General features: G+C 45.1%; 1 protein-coding gene across 1 annotated transcript in view; it reads right to left on the minus strand.

Moving 5' to 3' along the window:
- The window catches only part of Arsb (arylsulfatase B), a 163,746-nt gene that overhangs the window by 34,065 nt on the left and 108,929 nt on the right, over positions 1-20,752 (minus strand). The window lies entirely within an intron of this gene.

Below are 20,752 nucleotides of genomic sequence, written 5' to 3' on the forward strand. Positions count from 1 at the left end.
ACTGACACTGAATATAAAACACTTTTTCTTTTTATTAGATAGAGTGTTTGCTGCTAATCTTTCAACACTTAGAGAAGAAAACACAACAACAATAAATTCTCCCATTCTCCCCTCTGAATGTGGCTGGATAAATGATGGCACATGCTTGTCAAATTCTAGGAGATGACTTTTATTTTCAAGAGTCACAGAAACGCTGGGCCCAGAGGACGGGGTGGGCTCTTAGGTTGGTGTTGGGTGAGCAAGCGCTTGGTCTTTTGAGACACAGGGGCAGAACAACAGGCATCTCAGATCCTTCCCTGGCGGCCAAACAAAAGCACGGGTGTCAAAGGAGGGGCCCGAGGGACCTGTCAGCTCTTTACAGATGGCCTCCTCAGCATGCAGGCAGCACCTGCTTTTACTATAAAATCTTTCTGTAGGATGATGAGTTTGTCTGCACCCAACCTTAGCACTTCTAAGTTTAGAAATCGTCTTTACTTCTGTAAAGAAGACAGGCCCACACCCAAACAAGGTCTCAGGGAGCTCACTGCTTACTACCTTCCTCTCAAATCTGGGAACCCCTTCCAGGAAGATGTTCAGATCACTGCCATTTATTGGGAGCCCAAGTTGTCTTTCTGAATGTTGACATCATGGGAAATTGTCTTAGTTAGGGTTTCTATTGCTGCAATGAAAGGCCATGTCCAAAAAGCAAGTTGGGGAGGAAAGGGTTTATTTGACTTACACTTCTATATTGTTGTTTATCATCCAAAAATATCAGGACAGTAGCTAGGCAGTGGTGGTGCACGCCTTTAATCCCAGCACTCGGGAAGAAGAGGCAGGCGGATCTCTATGAGTTCGAGGCCAGTCTGGTCTACAAGAGCTAGTTCCAGGACAGGACCCAAGCTACAAAGAAACCCTGTCTCCAAAAATCAAAAGTAAATAAATATAGATACATAAATAGATTAAAATAAATTGTTTAAAAAAAGAAATCAGGACAGAAACTCAAAACAGGGCAGGAATCTGTCTGGAGGCAGGAGCTGATGCAGACGCCATGGTGCTGCTTACTGGCTTGCTTCCCCTGGATTGCTCAGTCTGCTTCCTTATAGCACCCAGGACTGCCAGCCCAGGGATGGGACCACCCACATGGGCTGGGCTCTCCTCCATCATTCATTAATTAAGAATTGTCTTAAATTCTTAATTAAAGTCAGATCTTGTGGAAATAATTTCTCAGTCGAGGTTCCCTCCTTTCAGGTAACTCTAGCTTGTGTGTCAAGTTGACATAAGACCAGTCAACACAGATATCAAGAAAACAGGGCAAGGAACCATGAGTGAGTCAAGCTTCAAAACTGTCTTGCCTGCTGACTTGAGCTGTGTTTTGGTCAGACACATTCAACTACACTAGTATTGGAAACATTCTGGGATTTGGATAATCAGGAAGACAATGTACATTGCTACAGAGCCAACTTAAACAAGAATTTAAGAGGATGGCTTATAAATCCCCAGAAAAGTCAGCTATGAGATTTAAGGACTTGTGTGTGTGGTACTAGGAGTTGAATTTAGGGGTCCTGCACATGGTAGGGAAGAGCTCTACTGAGCCAGAGCCTCAGCCATCCCTGAAATTGAAAAAGTTTCTGTCTTAAACACAATACTTATATAAATATATTAAATTATAAGACTTGAGCTTCAGATTAGGTGAAAATCATCTGTGTTATGGCTCTCTACTCGCACTTTAGTCGAAGAACTTGCCACTTGCTTGGGCACTACCTAGAAAGTCATCAGAAATGCTGCATTCGGGGCTGGAGAGATGGCTCAGAGGTTAAAAGCCTGCACTACTCATTCCAGAGAACTCAAGTTCTGGTCCTAGCACCCACATCAGGTTGCTCACACATACACCTGCAAACTCCAGCTTCATGGGGATCTGGTGCCTCTGGCCTCATCAGACGTACATTCTCTGCCCTCACCACAAACACAATCTTTAAAGGACAGAAAAAGAAATGATGAATTCTGACCCAATGTTAACCAAGCAAAGCAGGAAATCTGCAAGAGCATTCAAAAGTGAGTGAGCAGCATTGGTATAAGAGTAGAGTGGTAGACCAGATGTCTGAAATGCAAGTGCTGTTGTTGTTGTCGTCGTCGTCGTCGTCGTCGTCGTCGTCGTCGTCGTCGTCGTCGTCGTCGTCATCATCATCATCATCATCATCATCATCATCATCACCTGACAGTCACAGGTAAGTTCCTAGGAGCTGCAAGAATGGTTAGTTCTGTTCACACCTTGCTCTTTTCTTTCCAAGCAACAGCCTAATTTCTAATATAACCTCTGCACTTTTACCTTACTGATCATCAGAGTCTGCCCACTACTGAAAAGCACTACAGCAAAGATACTGCTTGTGATTTTCCCGAAGCAGAATAACAACGCCAAGGTTATTATCCTTTTGGTTTTGAGTGGGGCTAAGACAGGCAGGAAAGAGGGTGGTTGGTGTGGATTAATGAGGCACTGCACCGTAATTTAGTACATTTTGACAGATACTATTGGAACTCGAAGGAGTGCACGCTCCTTCACTCGCTCACTTCTATTTCTAGAAACAGAGAAACCCATGGGCAATATAAATTCTCGGGAGTGTTCAAAAGTATGTCTAAGGTCAGGAACACATTATGCATAGCAGTTAAGGGAATTTAAACTCAACCCCCATTGGTTTCTAATTCATCTCAATCATTAAACTTGATGAAGTGCCACTGAGTTATCTGAAGGAAAGCAGATAGTGCATAGTTGAAGAGCTGATGTCATCCTTGGAGCTGTCAGCCATCCAGAGTCGGGAAAGTGATTTGTTTTACAGGGAAAATGTACAATCAAGAAAACATACAGTTCTTAGATTTACTTGCATTCTCTCCCAAGAGCCTGGTGATTTATATACATCGTACACATCATTTTCTTTCTTTTCGAATTTGGTGCTCACTGTCAATATTTTCATTTTAAAAGAATTTGCATCTATTTGAGCTCAAATTTAGGGCAAATTCTGCTTTTTATTATTTATGGACATATGTGCTAGAAAGCACTTCATAAATTTGAAGATAGGACTGACATTAGATAAAGGGAAGAGTCTAGATTCATTTTTAATCTCCAACATTTTGAAACATTAGTTACTCACAGAAGTCAGAGCCATATACTAACTTGTTCAAGAAGCAACTCAGATGTAGTCCTCAACTTCTAAAAATGAAATATTTATATTATAAATAATTCTTTATTGCAGTCAGAAGATCATAAAGGAAGATGTACTTAAGCTGACTTCCCTCTTTTATTTTTCATTTTGCTTTTGAGTGTGGAGCCAGATTTTATGCACTAAGTAATTTTTGCAAGATTTTATAAAACAATATAAAATCAATGACTTGAGATGAATATAAGTATTCCAAGTAGCTTTGATTGCCTGGTTAAATCACTGAATTTGGGTAAGTATCAGTCTCAAGTAAATGCCCCTTCAACTTACAATCATCAGAATCAAGTTCAAGCTCCCTCATGTCTCATCTGACCAGCAAGCACTAGCTCTCTCAATGATGTATCTGGCATATGGCCAATCTCTTTTTTAAAGCAATTTAGTTTTATTTTTAAGTTATGTGTATGTTTGTATGTCTGTATATGTACGTATGAACACAGGTGCCCAAAGAGGCCAGAACATGGTGTCAGGGCTGGAATTACAGGTGGTTGTGAGCTGCCATGTGGTTGCTGGGAACCTAACTGGGGTCTTCTGCAAGAGCTGTATGCACTGAGCCATCTCTCTAGTCCAAACCTATCTATCATCTATCTATCTATCTATCTATCTATCTATCTATCTATCTATCATCAACTCTCAACAAATATTTTAAGGTATCTCAGAATCTTTCTTAATTTACTTTAAATAAAACAGAATATTTATTCTACGAATGCTTTTTGCTGTGCCACTAACTAGATGCTTGTGTACATATGTGAGTGTGAGAGATGAAAACGTCTGGTCTCAGGAAACATTTTAAACAGGAGAAGAAAATTATGAACAATTTTTAAAAACTACAATGGGCAGCTGTGATGTGTGCTCAGGTACATGACACGGGTGTGACGTGATTCCTTCCTAGTACACAGCTCAGATATACGACACGGGGGTGTGACATGATTCCTAGCACACAGCTCAGGTACACAACATGGGGGTGTGACGTGACTCCTTCCTAGCACACAGCTCAGGTACATGACATGGGGGTGTGGCGTGATTCCTAGCACACAGCTCACGTACACAACATGGGGGTATAACGTGATTCCTAGCACACAGCTCAGGTACACTACACGGGGCTGCGGCATGATTCCTAACACACAGCATTGACGACAGTTGGCAGTTTCTTGTCATTATTTCTTTCTACATAATTTTCTCTCCACTCCTTTTAGTCATGCATGCAGCCTGTTTCAAGCTGCTTCTGCGGAGAACTGAGGAGAGGGGTCAGACAGCATGGGCATCTGAAACTCATTGCATACTAAAGGGAGAGAAAGCAATGGCCCGGTGCTTCTTTCCTGATAAAACAGGATCGTGCTTAAGAAATAAGCGAGAGGGGGCTGGAGAGATGGCTCAGTGGTTAAGAGCATTGCCTGTTCTTCCAAAGGTCCTGAGTTCAATTCCCAGCAACCACATGATGGCTCACAACCATCTGAAATGAGATCCGATGCCCTCTTCTGGCCTGCAGGCAGACACACAGACAGAATACTGTATAAACAAACAAACAAACAAATAAATAAATATTAAAAAAAGAAATAAGCGAGAAAGCCGTGCACACGCCTCTAATCCCAGCACACAGGAGGCAGGCGGCTCTCTGTGAGTTGGTGGCCAGTGAGTTCCAGGCCACCCAGAGCTACATAGTGAGACTTTTGTCTCAAAACAAAACAAAACAAAAATTAATGTGAGATACACGACATATTTTTATAATATTGCTAATTTAGAAATAAGGGTAGGTTTCATGATAGAAGGGGAAACCCCCAGTTGACAGCCTCGTTTGCTACCATGATCAAGAATATTAGGATCATTTACTTCGAGGAAGCCAGGAACATCTTCATCACAGCAGATGAAGGAGTAAATGCTCGAGGCCCGTCCTAATAGAGGGTCAGGAAACAGAGCAGGAAAGGGGCTGGACAGTCACCTGCATGTCTAGAACACAGCCCGGGCTGATGAGAAGACTATACAGCAGACTCCAACAATGGCTCCGTCTAACACAGAAACCCAGAGAGTATCTCCCACTCAGACAGCCCACCATATCCACTGCTCACCTGTGGCAACCGCTGAATGAGTTTCTAGTATATTTATAGTTTTGATATGAAGTGCCCCCTCTCAGTCTCATACATCGAAGGGTGGCTGCAAGTTGGTGTGACTCCCAGTAAAGTGAATGAATTCTGAGAGTCCCGATCTGATGAGTGGATTCATCCCTTGGTGGGTTCACAGTGTGATGGCGTTATTGGGGGAGTTGGCGAGAGGTAGGAGGTGAGGAAGAAGGAGGTGGCTAGGCAAATCTTTGAGGCTCTATTCTTGCCCTGGTCCCTTGCACACACACACTCCCACCCTGTTCCCTGTCTGCAGCGAGGAAAAGAAGGAAAGCCCCTCTGCCTTAAGCTTCCACCACACAAGGCTCTGCCTGAGTGCACATCGAACCATGAAATGAAGCCACTGTGACCTAATCTGTTTTTCTCTTTAAGGCCAGTCCTCTGTCATAGTGACGGAAAGCTAACTTAACTAGTCCTTGAGAGTTTTCTAACAATTTGCTGTTATCTAGCAGAGATAAGCTATCGGTACTAATTTTAATAGAATCCATCCATTATGCTCACTAGTGAGATAAGAACAGCATGAGGCACACAAAAGCATGCCAAGCTATGAAAGCGCTCCTGAGGAAGAAGATCATATAATTTAGAGGTAAAGAACAGCACAACCAAGAACATTCACTGAGGAGAAGCTTAATCCGATAGCATCAACTCAGTATTCATCTTCCTATGCAGACCTGGTTGGCTGGACACCTGATTTATACCCCACTCTGACCTCAGACCTCCACAGTGCAGCCTTAGCTTCCCGCTAGGACACCACGTGTGCACCACCATACCTGGCTTCATTTGCAAGTTTTAAAAGACATTTTAAAAGGACTCACGTGTGTGGCAAAAAATAAAAAAAATACAATGATAATAAAATGCTGATGATCACATTGCAAAAAATACATGAATACCCTTTGGATAGAGGCTGTTCTAAACAGGAGAGGCCATAGCTTATTGCAGTTCTGATTTGCATTGCCCTCAGAATTAGAGATGCCCAGTGGTTCTTCCTAGACTAGTTGGCCATTTATCTATCTTCAAGGAACAACTTTTATTCGGGGCCTTTACCTATTTCTTTTCTTTTCTTTCTTTTTTTTCTTTTTTAACATGGACTGATTTCTTGCTATGGAGGTAGGTGTTCTTGTGAATTTTGGAGAGTAACTTCATCCCAGAGGCTTGATTGGCAAATATTTATTTGCAACATTTCCAGTGTTTTATACCCAACTTGTAGCTGTGTAAATACACACAGGGAGGAGGTGCTGGGCCAGCTGCCTGACAGGTCTACAGGGCCCCTAAACAGTGCTGTCATTTCTCCTTCACTCTGACCAGGCTCCACACAGAACCTACTGCCAAGGGAGCTCCCATTCTTCTGTAACTCTGAGTTTCCCCCTCTCCCTGTGGTTCTGGGGTTCCAGGAAGGATGGCAGGGCTGGGCCTACCTAGCGGAAACAACAGGTTCCAGGCCTCTTCCGGAAGTGTGAGCAGCCCCTCATTTTCTCTTTCCATCTCTCCCATTTCTTCCTGAACAGGGACCATTTCAGCAAGGCTTCAGACTGAAGGGAACACAACAGGCTCTGGGCCCAGAGCTCCCGCATGCTCTGGAACCAGCACCCGCAGTATCTGGCTCAGTTCTCCAGCATCTTCCTGGTTTCTCTGCACCTTCCACACCCTGTCTTGCTCTGCTTGACACTCCTGGGCTTGGTGGTTTCAGGTGGCTCTGTGCTCCATGGTGGAATATGTTTTAGGGGCCAGTCACGAAGGTGACCCCCTGCCTGGCAGAGGGGCTATTTGGTACAAAAGTGGAAGACAGAGGAGTCCAAGAAGACCTTGTTTGCAATTTTTTCTGGCCAGGGTAGAACCTCTTTCATATAGATATGCAACGCATGTGTCTTGCGCCTAAACACACCTTGAACAGAGAGATGGTCTTTGGGTCATCTGCATCTGGAGATGGTCTGGTCAAAGTATATGAAAACTTCCTGTTGTCTCATCTCTTCCTCTCCCTCTTCTCACACGCAGCAAAAGGCAGCTTGTCTCAGTGCTCACCCAGCACCTCAGGAAGCTTCTCAGTCAGTCAAAACCATGGCCACCTGGGGGCCATCCTGAGGAGGAGGCGGGTTGCAGAGAGTGCAAAGGGTGAACAGCAAATGCTTATTTTTGGAGACAACTCCTGCACCTTAGCAGCAGTCACACTCAGCCTATGCGCTGTGTACCTTGTTCTTCTGATGTGGCCACTTTCCCATGGCTGCCATGGACCCAGCCTGATGGGATAGTGCAGGCCCTGGGATGGTCAGCACAGATCAAGGACTAGTGTCGCGGACTGGGAGTAGAGGCTGGGTATTGACCCTAGTGTTCCATGAGACGGTTCCAACACACATCACTTTCTCCATGACTGTAGGCACATCCTTGGCTTTCTCTGAGTCCTGGTATTTTCCTCTGCAAAGGAAAGGAACTGATTGCTTGTCCTGCTGGTGGTGGCTGTGGGCTCTAGCATGGCTTGGGGTCTCTGCCCCATGTCTCTGCTCCTCCTGGCTGAGTGAGGCCCAGCTAGGACAATCCTCCCTGGTGGGGAACTGAGGAACTTCAGCCTTTCTATCTGTGTGCTTCTACAACACAGAAATGGGTGTCTGCCTGGCTCAATAGCAAAGGGATGCCTGACTCCAGCTAGGGAGGGATCTGAGAGGATGTCAACCCCGGGGCACCATCTGAAGAGTAAGCCATCCACCTCTAACGGTACAGACCATGATTTCTACATCACTGAGTTTTCAGTCAAATAGGAAGTGCTGGAATGGCTGCTTCCTCACTCACTGTGCGCTCAGTAGATGTCAGTCTGCAGCTGAAGCAGTTCAGGCGTGAAGGGTCTTTTCTACAGATGACAGCGACAGTACCCTCGGTGTAATCCTGCTTAGTGTCCTTGGCCTTCAAGGACTACTAAATAGATGAAATTATCCCAGGAGAATGGCCTCTGAGTCTGGGGTGAGGTGTGTGTATGTGTTTGGGGGGTGGGACAGAGTACTTCTGGCACTCACATCCTAGCTAGGTGTGCCTATACTCATGCCTATAGGGGACTGGTTTGTGATTCAGTCTGTCTGATGGGGCCTAGCTGTATCTCTCTGCTTGGCACTGAACACTCAAGTCAACCCTGCTTCCAGAAGAGCAGGTTCTTCGTGCCGTAGTGGTGAGAAACAGTAGCCTGATGTTCCCTACCAGCCAACCGAGTTACCATAAAACATTTGCACAAGGAAGCTATAATGCATAAAAAGGACCTCAATCCTAGTAAACTTGCTTTAAGGTAGTCGCTGTGCAAAAAGTGGAAATAAAGTGATGTGTGTATGCGTGTGTGCATGTGTAAATAACCCACAAGAGGGGAAATGCATTTACAGAATGGGAAATACTCTTAGCAAATCACAGAGGTTGTAAATAGTTAAGAGTTAAGGAATTCCAACTACTAAAGAGTTTAAAACCCACACAAGGAGCTGGAGAGATTTCTCAGTAGTTAAGCGTACTGGCTGTTGTTCTAGAGGACCAGAATTCATTTCCCAGCATGCACATGGAGGCTCATAACTGTCTGTAATTCCAGTTCCAGGGGATCTGACATCCTCACACAGATTTGTATGGAGGTAAAACATCAATGCATATATAATTAAAAGAAATAAATCATTTAAAAAATCTACATAACTCAACAGGAAAAGCAGAACTAGACTCATTAAAAAGTAGGTGAAAGGCCTGAAAGGACATTTCTCCAGAGAAGGGTTGTATCTGTGAGCTAGCAGAGGGGGAGCATGCAGCAGCAGCGTGGCAGGTCACACAGGGTGAACAGGCCCGGGAGAGCCGCAGTGCCTTGCTGTGCTGTGCTCTGCTGTGCCCAGAGCTCACAGTGCTGCACTGGTGTCTCCACATGTATCCAGGGAGCAGACTTGAAGTTAAGTATTCTCGCTATGACTGAAAAATGCTTAGGGGGAGTAAATAATAAAGAACAGAAGTTAATAGAAAATCCAGACAATGCAGAGGACCAGCAAAGCTTGAAGAATATCCTCTGAATGAGCTAATAAAATGGGCCAGTCTTGAAGCATTACTCATGGAAAACAAAAGCACAAACATGTAAGATTACAAAAACAGGCGGCGACGGTGACAGCAAGAACTCTGGGATGTGTGGGGATTAACTGTGTGAAATCACTGTGTCTGAAAGTTAATCAAGGTCAAACGAAACAGAGCTGCAGAAACAGGAGCTGGCCTGTGTTTCCCACGGCCAACTACTTTACATTGATGACTTTTGTGAAAACTTCTCATTGTACCTCAGGCAGTCCTTAAACTTGCTCTGTAGTTGAGGAAAGACACTGAACTTCTGATCCTCCTACCTCCACCTCCCTAAGTACAGCGATAATGGGTGTAGCCTTGTACCCCAGGCCACAAACCCAGAGCTTCAGGCATGCTAGACAATCTCTACCAACTGAGCTGCTGGGCTGGATGTGCACTTTGGAAAAAGACTATTAGCTTTAAAAAAGTTTTGTTTGTTTGTTTAAAAGCAGGGTCTTTACTCTGTAGCCGGGGATTACCTGGGACCCCCTGTTGGGATCAGGCTAATCTCAAAGCTGTGAAACTCCTTTTGTCTCTACTTCCTGAACACCAGAATGACAGGTATGTCTGTCTCACCATGCCTGGTTTATATGGTGCTGGGATTTGAACCCACGACTTCAGGGAGAAACCCTGTCTGCAAAACAACAAAATGACGCAAAAAGCTTCACTCTTAATGGGGTCAACTGTGCAAGTTTTCTCTCCAAGCCTGGGACAGAGACAAGCATCCTCGCCATCACCGCAATCCACACTCACTGCGCAATGAGAGAAACAAAGGAGAGAAGGGCAAACAGATGAAAGGGAAGCAACAAGCTACCGGCACCACGGATAGCTCTCCTGCTGGGATCAAAAGATGAACCCATTAGACTTGAGTTTAACAACGACACTGATTAGATAGAAAAGCAACCGGCTGCTAAATGTCTAAACTTCACTGGCAGGGCTGGGGTCACAGGTTAGTAGTATCCTGAATTCCATCCTTAGCAACTCCCATCTCTGAAAAAAACAAACAACAACAACAACAACAACAACAAAAACTCTGCTGTGTACCTCCTGTTAGCTAACAGAATTTAGAAATAAAAGTAACCCCTGATACCAGTAATAAAACCCAAGGTACCTAAAAAATGATCGACCATGTGAAACCTCTGGCGCTTGTGGGCAGTCCCTCAGGAAGGGTGGAATCAACGGCAAAGCACTTTGTTCGTGAAGAGGACTATCTGCCACTGCTACAAATCCCCAGTCTCACGAGTGCTATTTTCTATCTACAGATCTACTTGTTCTCATTCCTGTATACCTAAGAGCCAAGAGTAAATGATTAAATGTCTATAAACAGCCAAGGACAGATGATTAAACCCTTTGGAAACTGGGATATGGTGAGTAGATGAATGTAAAGAATTCTGCAAAATGAAAACTTAAAATTTACATTTAAAATGTGTCCTTTAAAAAGCACTGTATTTACTTATTTTATGTATGTATGCATCTGTGTGTGCATGTGCCCCAGTATGAGGAGTGGGCGGTCAGGACCCTGAGGGAGTCAATGCTCTCTCTTTACCATGTGAATCCCAGGAATCGGATGCACAGGGCTGATGGATGCTTACACTCAGTTTACTTTTTCATTTTCATCCAGTTCTGGACCCCGGATCATAAACTTGTGCTCCCTACATTACGGCTGGGCCTTCTCACCTCAATCAACTAGATAATCACTTCCACACATGGGAGGAGGCGTGCCTCTTCAGTGCTTCTAGACCCTGTCAGCCGGTAGACGGTGTTAACCATCAGGGAAATCATGCAAATTTTTTTATGCAAGTGAAACTTTGAAAATATCCTAAAAATGCAGGATTAGGGCAATTGTTGAGCAAAGCATTTTATTGTAGAAGTGGTAGATTCATCTCATATAATACCAGCCTATGTGACCATTCATAAAATTATTATACAAGAATTCTAAAGATTAGTGCCTATATAAGCTTATGTTAAATTAACTTCAAATTTATGATTCGAATCCTGTAAGAATGTGTTTATATGTGTCAACTACTGAATAAAATCGCGAGAGAGAACTGTAAAAGACATACTAAAACATTTGCAAGGCTTATTTTAGGGTGGCCAGAGTGTTCTAATATGATTTTTACTGCTATCTTTGATATTTCCCATGTGTCCATGCTCCCACGTTAATGCATTACTTGCACAAGAGCCATTAGGCGGCTGACACCACTGGCAGGATCAAGTCCCACTCCCGAGGCTGGCCAGCCCTTACTCAGATGTTTTTCCTCTGCCCCAAGCAGGTTTGAGTGTGCCTACACAAAAAGCCTGCCACTTCCTGTGGTGATCCTTTCTCCTCCAGCAGCTTCCTGAGGTGAAGAGCCAGCCCCTCCTCTCAGCCAAGCCTGTGGGAGAGGGTCCTCCTGCATTCAGAGCAACTCAGTCAGACTCCATGGAACCACTAGCAATTAAGCAAATATAGCTCACATTATCTCTACCACTCCTTCCTCTGTTATTTAAATTTATTAAACTCGTACATTATTCTTTTCTCCAACTAGCTTCCAGACTACTCTGTGCTTTTTTTATATATATAAAATCCAGGACAACTCAGTGTTTGTCATAGACAGAGTAATGTATTCCACCCCTCTTTCCTTCACACCCCCAACCCCCGTACACCCCCACCCCCCACACCAAAGAGTCCCTTCTGATTTTCCCTGCATCTGTAAATGTGTTGGGCTACAGGACAAAGGGCAATTCAAGGTATAGCTGAAGAGACTGTTGAGCAGCGAGTATCCAAATAGGGGGCAGGCTGGCTCTCCGGGTGGGCCAGCTCATCCTGAGAATCATAGCAAGAGGGGCAGGACAGGAGGTACTGTAAAGGGATGAGGGGCTGGAGGCATGCCGTATGAGAAAAGTTCAATCCTCAGAGGCAGATTAGGGGACACACATCTCTCTGGACCACTGGGGCAGTGGTTGAGCACAGCTGAATTCTGTTCAACTACCGTTCCTGTGAAGAAGTCATTACAAGTGTCTTAGCCAATGTTTCTTTCCCTGTGTTTGGCTGCAATGTATCTAGCCTGCTTCCTGACTGCCAGGCCAGCCTCATGCTCGGCCACCATGCTTTCCCTGCCACAATGGGCTGAATCGCCTCTGGAACAGATTGCCAACACAAACCTGTTTTCCCTAACTTGCTTCTCATCCGGATGTTTTATCTCAGCCACAGAAAAGTTTAAAGCTAAGGTTTAGATGTCTTGTTGTGGCAGAATGAAAGAAAAGGAATCAAAGTAATTAGTTGGAAATGAGAGAGTTTCCCTCTTGGTAACCCTGGAGTGAGGCCAGCACACATAGAAAAGAGGGCTATGGTTTGAGTGTGTCCCCAGTCAAGCTGAAGGCTTGAGTCTCAGGTGATGATGGGAGGTGATGCCACCATTAAGAGGTGGGGCTTAGTGCCAGGTCACTAGGCCATGGAGGGGCAGTGCTGCCCTCTTCAGGAAATGAAGTCCTTGACTGTAAGCAAAGACAAGCTGGCCCTCCCCTGGGGCTCCCAGGATCACCACCTGGTCACGCCCCTCACAGGCACTCCTAGATGCTACCTCCTACAATGTGACACAGCCAACAGGGATTGCACCAGAGGGCGCAGATGTCAGTGCCACGCTTAAATCTCCAAAACTATAAGCTGAACGCATATCCTTTGTTTACAAATTATCCAGTCACAGGCTTTTTTTTTTGTTTTGTTTTGTTTTTAAAGGTGTTTTTCTATAGCAATGAAACGCAATAGGGTTATAAAGAAGTAATCCCACAGTGATGTGCAGAGGGAATTTGGTGAGGCAGCTGGACCTTGGTCAAATGGCCTCACTCCCAGAGACAGGGCCAACCCAAACCTTCCAGTCAGCCTCCGTCCTCTGACGCCAATTACCCTGATTTCTCCAAACATCAAACTGGGGCCATGGGATTTGCTAGTGCTGTATAGCCAACATCCATGGTGAGGATTAATTAGCATGCTTAAAGTGCTGTGGTTTGGGTTTGGTTTCTGTATTTTCTCAGGAGGAAAGCCAGCTCAAGACGGAGAGTTAGCAGCAAAGGTTTGATGGATGTCACTTGAGACGTGCTGGGTGGAGTGGAGGAGACAGGGCACGCGGCTGTCGGGCTGCTTAAGGGATCAAGAAAGTCACACCCAGGAACAAGCAAGAGAGCTCCCCAGAATGGGGGAGGAGGCCTAGGCCTCTGAAAACTCAAAAAGGGAGGGCACAGAGTGACCCAAGGCAAGCGTGTGTGTGAGAAACTACAGGTGACAAATACTGGCAGTTCAGCAAGCATCCTGAAGCATGAAGATGAACTATGAAATAAGCTCCCTGGGGGCTGGAGAGATGGCTCAGCGGTTAAGAGCATTGCCTGCTCTTCCAAAGGTCCTGAGTTCAATTCCCAGCAACCACATGGTGGCTCACAACCATCTGTAATGAGATCTGGTGCCCTCTTCTGGCCTGCAGTCATACAGACAGAATATTGTATACATAATAAGTAAGTAAGTAAGTAAATAAGTAAATAAATAAATAGTTAAAAAAAACCTCCCCTGACATATTTTTTTAAAAAAAGAAATAAGCTCCCTGCTGAAAAAAAGAATTCAACCGACAAGGCGGGGTCTGAGGGTCTGTGGGTCTGAGAGGCTGACAGCTGAGAAGCCTAGCTACACACCCGCCTCTCTGCCCGACTCAGTGTCACAGCTTTGCACACAGCATGGCGGGTCTTCACACACCTTGAGTAACTTTTCAAACTCCGCCTAACACATTATTTCTGACTATGAACGTGACATGTGCTCATGGTTGGAACTTAAAATTGTAGAAATACGTAAAGTAGAAAGTGCAGCACGCTCCCCACCCCAACCACTACGATATACCTGGTGCTCTCAGCAGAGGCTCTGTTTACAGAGCAGCGCTGTAGCTGTCCTCAGTTTGTTGTTGACGAAACAGATGAGTGGAACAACTCGTCCCAGGCTCAAGAAATGAGTCGACCTATCACTGGAACCCAAGTCTGACGCTCTACACACTGACACCGCCCATCCCAATATTCCTTTTTCTGCCTTTTCTATGATAGCACAAGGCATGAGCAGGGTGTCCAGGCTCAGCTCTACAGTCTGATGCAATCACCATCCAGAGCCAGGTTGCACGTGAAGCCAGTAAGGCTGGTGTCACCATGAGAGCCACTCTCCCAGGTTCACTGAAATATAGCACACCCCAGCAGGCCATCATTGAAATGAGCTGATTGTCACTATAGTTGACCTGGTTCTGATCAAATCAGTGAAGGACAAGAAATGAGAGAGGCCTGGAATCAGTAGAGTTGGAAATGTGTGAGGGGAGGAGTTCCAAGGTCAAGCTCCGCTGTTTAACAGTTACGAATGACCTAAAACCTTGGTTTCCCCATCTGGGCTAGGAAAAGGAGGCAAGGGGTATCAGACTGACAACCCAGATGCCTCCAGGACTTTGCTGTTCTATGCAACAATGCATAGCGTGTGACTGGCCAGCCTACCACACTCACCACGTTCTGCAGAAAGACAGGCAGCTAACCTGAGACTGGGTGAGATCATCGCTGCTCTTGCTAGCTTGTGTAATCAAAGGGAATCAGTGGTCACAGACTCACTGATCAGCATACATTTCCATCCACGCAAGGCACTAAGCAAAGCTATACAGATGATGTCACATCTACTTGGAGCATGTCTCTCTGGACGGGAGGCAGGTGAGCATGTCTAGGAAAGATGTAAGCATGACATGATGTACTGAAGACACCAAAAGCTCCTGCTCTTTGGATGCCCTGCGGAAACGAAAGGAGCTAAACTCTGGAGCCATCTGAAAAGTCCTCTACAGGCTCTCATTACTGCTCCTAGATCTGTCCCCCTGTCCCTTCCCTGATGGACACCTGTCCGAAACACATCTTTCCTCCTCCACTGAGTTATTTGCAACATATGATACGGTCACAGAAATAACCAATACAGAAAACTGGCATCGGAGAGCGAAGTGAGGCTGTTGCCATGACAACACCTGACAGGAACAACTTAAGAGAAAGGGCTTATTTCAGCTCACAGGTGAAAGATCTTGGTCTGGTTCCCAGTTGCTTGCCTCTGTGAGTCTGGCCTCATGACCTCGGGAGCAGGTGGGGAGGAGATCTGTCTAGATGATAGCATAAAGAAAGCTGAGAGGCTGGGGCCAGGGGTTGGTTTATAACTTCCAAAGGCACGGCCACAGTGATCTACTTCTGCCAACCAGGCTGTTTCTATTCAAATTTGAAACTGGGTGAGTCTTGCACCCTCAGCAGATGTGGCAACTATACTAGAGAAAATGTCTGTATGGGGAAGTGTATTAGTTAGGGTTTCTCTTGCTGTGGAGAGACACCATGACCATGGCAACTCTTACAAAGGAAAACATTTAGTTGGGGCTGGCTTACAGTTCAGAGGTTACAGTTCAGTCCATTATCACCATGGCAGGACATGGTGGCATACAGGAAGTCTTGGTACCAGAGAAGGAGCTGAGAATTCTACATCTTGGTCAGCAGGCAGCAGAAGAGACCACATTGGGTGTACCACATTGGGTGTAGCTTGAGCATATGGGACCTCAAAGCCCACCCCTACAGTGACACACTTCCTCCAGCAAGGCCACACCTCCTAACAGTGCCATTCCCTGTGTACCAAGCATTCAAACACATGAATCTATGGGGGCCATTACTACAAACCACCACAGGAGGAAAGGAAGCCAAGCTCCATTTCCACCATCATTGCTAGCAGAAGCAACATCTTAGAGTGACACCCAAAAAGAAGAGGTCTTCCACCTGAGCTCATAGCAACACTGCACAGAGCCATTTCACAGAGTGGGCTTTCGGTGATAGGGATTAACTAACTTCTGTTAGTACCCTTCATCAATAGTTGGGCTCCTGCTAGCACAATTCGTGTGTGTGTATGTGTGAGTGTGTGTGTATGTGTGTGAGAACGCGCGCGCACGTGTGTGTGTGTGTGTGTGTGAATTACTTATGCATATGTCATACAACTGAAGTATTCTGGAGTTCTCATGATTACATCCAACATCCGAGGTGAGCTGTGGTCTCAGATTGAGAGGACCAGGACCAACCTGACAGCTGCAAGCTGAGGTCACTATAGTTCTTCCCAAGATTTGGATGGTTCTGGGAAACATGGAATTATAGCACAGGAGAGCCCTCTGTCTATGCAAGTTAAATTCAGACCCAGCTTCACAGCTGCTTCCCCAGACCCCTCCAGGCTTTCCCATAACTCACTGTGAACAGTGCCATCCATTTCCTCAAGTCCTGACTGGCTACTTCTGCTGCCTACTTCTAGGGAAAGACCATGGGTCTAGGCCACACCAGCAAAAAGAAAGGCATAGAGGTACGGGGTGCTAGGCTTTGTGCTTACTCTGCCCTCCACGGGCAGTATCCTTGGTCCTGCCCTGAGCAGAGGCCCAGAGAGAAGAGGCCCGGAGAGCCGAGGCACAGAGAATGGAAGGAGGGCAATTGCTATCTCTCTCTCCTGTTCAGTGAGCACCTCGACTGCCTGAAGGCCTCACGTGAGAGCAGCTGAAGTTCCAGCTAGACACTAAACCGTTCTAATGGACAGCTTTGGAATCAGACCTGTGGGAGTCCATGATGGAAATGTGATTATATCTAGTCCCCAATTTCAGCTCTCTTCCAAAACAACGAATGAGTACAAACATTAAGAGGCAGAGATTAGTCATCTGGAGGGCACTGAAGATAGACCCCTTCCTCGTGGTTGGCTTTGGACCCCATTTTATCCCTGCTAACACTAGAAAGGGAAACATTACAACTGCCTCTCCTTAGGCCTTCTAGTCAAAAGAATGGAATACCTCTGGCCCTGAGAGGAGATATAACACTCTGATCTCCTCCAAAGACTACAACATTATATACTATGCTGTCTCTTCCCTTGAGCTTGGCCTGTCAATCACACAGCCAGAGTCTACTCTCCAGGAAAGCTCATTCACCTAATAACATTCTAAGGAGATGGGAGGAATGATTATCCCTTAATGAGATAATGCTCACTTATACTTCCATAAAGTCTCTCCCCTGATGCAGTTGCTTGCACATCTTCACTGCTAAGATGCCTGCTTTTTGAATTCTAAACTCCAAAAGTATAATTTTTCCTTCTTTTTCTGTGCCTTATTCCAAAAGTTCAGGCATGTTTTCCCCATCTAAGTGTGTGCTCCCCAGCATCCTGCTTTTTCACTCATCCTCTGAAGCCCCACACCCACTTTTCTGCCATGCAGCTGCTTGCCAACCTCCCTCCACTTGCGACCATGCCAGCTGTCATGGACCCCAACTCCGAGGGCATGACCTTCCCTCTTCATTCTTTTCCACCTACGCCCATTCAGCAGTTGCCAAAATTTACGGCTGGAATGCACTGTTTTTCTTTCAAACGCTAATAAAATGGTCCCTGAGCTTCCCTCTGACTCTGTTTTTAAATTCTTTTATTAATGGGACAGCTAGCCTAAGGAGGGAGCCCAGTTTCCCTGAATGTCCCTGCTACTCTAAGGAGGGCTTAGGAAGAACTAACTTCTGTGTGAACCTGGGGGGACGTAGAAGGCAGGGCTCCCCTGGGAAACAGCCAGTTTGCACAGTGTATGAGGTGAGGAGACACTGGTACAGGAAAGAGGACAGGGCTCAGAGAGGTGAATGGGATGTAGCAATAACAAAACCATGTATCAACCCAAACTATTGTTTATAACACTTCTAAGGTTTTCATTTCTATACATTCCCGTGTGACTGAGCCTGAGGCAACATTACTGTTTATGGTGCTCCCTTGCAGCCTGTTCCCTAATCATCCTCCCCTGAGTCTGATACTCAGTCTGGGAGAGGCTAGAGTTGCAGCCAACCGTGGCTCAGCAGTCACACGGGCTAATGTCAGCCCTTACTTGATACACTAAGTTGAATGCTACCTGATTTCACAGAAGTTTCTAGAATATCTATTTGGCTTTCCAGATGTTGGTGTCGTCTAAGTTAAATTTTTCTTATAACTGGATTTAATTTTTTCCTGCAAATAACTGCATAGAAAAGAAAGCAGGTTCATGTCTTCATGGTAAAAAGCAGCAGACCCCAAAGATAGTTTTTTTCTGATTTTGTCTCACAGCAGACTGAAGTAATTCAGACATAGCAGAAAAGGCCTGCAGGATCATGAAAGGCTGTGGGCATGGTGCTCCCTATATATATAGACAACAAAGAATATCTCACTTCTGTGAACCAAGTTGGTGAGGAAGGCCGACATCAAGGGCTTCTTTATAGGAGGCGCAAGGGACAACAGAGGCCAAATCGTGTCCCTGAATTAATGACCACAATTATGGAACTTAGCACAGCTACAAATAACACATTGGAAACATTCAGGCGGCTGATGAGTGAATTCCCCTGTCCTGACTTCCACACTCCTACTAACCTGCATTGTGCAGAAACCTCTTGTCCATGTTATTATTTTGCTAGGAGCATTTTAGGGAGGGCATTCAAAAGTGATGGCAGGTTATGATAAGAATCCTGCTGCAAACAGAGTTGTGATGGCCACCTAAGAAGCTGCTCTAGGTTGTCACTTCTAATGCCAAACTAAACTATAGCCCAGTAAGTGCACAGGCTATTATTTATTTATTTATTTATTTATTTATTTATTTTGGTATGAGGATTTAGCAAATGAAGACAGTTTACAGCCATTATGAGGGAAGCATATTCCAGATGCCCTGCACCAGGGTTCTATGAGAAGTTTTAAAATCTACTCCTGTATTCGCACTGTTCTCCAGACACCCCAGGAGATTCTGGCATTCCTGGAATAGGGCAAGTCTCTCAGCTGTGCAGGAACAGGGCAAGTTAGCATAATAGCCTCCAGGTAGCTGGAGAATCAGGTATCTGGTTCTCTGTACAGTGGATAAACTTATTTTCTAGCACCTTCTAGAATAGTGCTTGTAGGCCAACAGAAATATAATGCAAACCACATATATAATTCTAAGGTTTCCATCAGTCACACTTTAAAAAAGGAAAAAGAAACAGAAAAAGCATTAATAGTATATTCAACTAAACATACTTAAAGTACTGTTGTTTCAAAGCATTCCAACATGTATACATCATATGTGTACATTCAATTTAACACATTCAAAGTACTGTCCTCACAACATATATGCACCATATGTGTACCTAGCCTTCAAAGTCTGATATGTATTTTATACTTAGAGCTGATCTCTCAACCCATAATTACCTACATTTCAAGTGCTCAGTAGCCACATGTAGCTAGTGGCTACCAGAGTGGACAGCACAGATCTAGACTCTTTGGGCAGTCCTAATAGGGTCTAACCCACAGTCTTGTCCCTACCATTAATTTAATTTTACTCTAGAAGAGACATTTCTTGCCTGTTATTAGAACATTTTACTTTTCTAGGTTTAATGCATCCACCTGGGTCTGGTGGTGTTTAGCTTTTAAAAATTAACGTACTATTAGATTTCATATGGAATTTTCAAACATAATTTGTTTTTTCTGTCCGCCCCCCTACTCCCCCATCACCTGACGCCCTTTCTAAAGCCCCTCTTTCCCCTTGCATGGTCCTCTTTCCAGTTGCATGACTATACCTACACTCACATGCATTCATCTATCGAAACATTAACAGCCAAGAGCTGCTCATGGAAGAGAACATGCCATCTTTATCATTCGGGGTTCCCTTGCTTAATATCATAATTTCCAGATTCACCCACTTTCCTGGAAATTTCATATTTTTAATTACATCTAATCCCTCCCACAGTTGTCCACTCTGTGATCAAGTAACGATTAGTGACTGCTTATCAAGGTACTGGACATTTGTGTTAACTGATGAGGGCCAAAATACAAACAAGTCCTAGATCTTGCCATCCAGACTCTTCACGTCAAAGAAAACCATATGCCCAATTAGACTATGTGTCTGACGCTATTCAGAGCCACTAAGAAACACTAAGGAAGGAACAACTTTTTTTCCATGGGGCTCCTGGAATGCTCTAGAAACTGCAAAGAGGCAGGAAACAGGTATTGAGTTTTGGGATGATATAATCCACCATGGGCTTTGAAATGGCGAGCAGGATAGGTAATGCCAGGCAACAACATGACGAGGCCAGGTGAGAGGGTGCTGGGTGCTCAGTGACGTCATCAGGTTAACCCTCTGAGCAGGAATGTGTAAGGAGTGGGCTCTTGTGGTCACATGGAAAGGATAAAGAAGTAAAGAGAGTTGGCCAAGGCAGTCCAATGTCTGGGAAGGAGGTGGCATGGTCCCCACACCAATGTGGCAGTCCAACATCTGGGAAGGAGAGGGCATGGCCCCCACACGAATGCAGTGAATGTGACAACACCCACTGAGGAACTGACAAGGCTCCTGTATGCAGCAGGCACAATGAAGCTGAATGACTCCCAGGACACTTAGGAAA

The sequence above is a fragment of the Arvicola amphibius genome, chromosome 3 (genome assembly GCF_903992535.2).
Source record: "Arvicola amphibius chromosome 3, mArvAmp1.2, whole genome shotgun sequence".
NCBI classification, from domain to species: Eukaryota; Metazoa; Chordata; class Mammalia; order Rodentia; family Cricetidae; genus Arvicola; species Arvicola amphibius.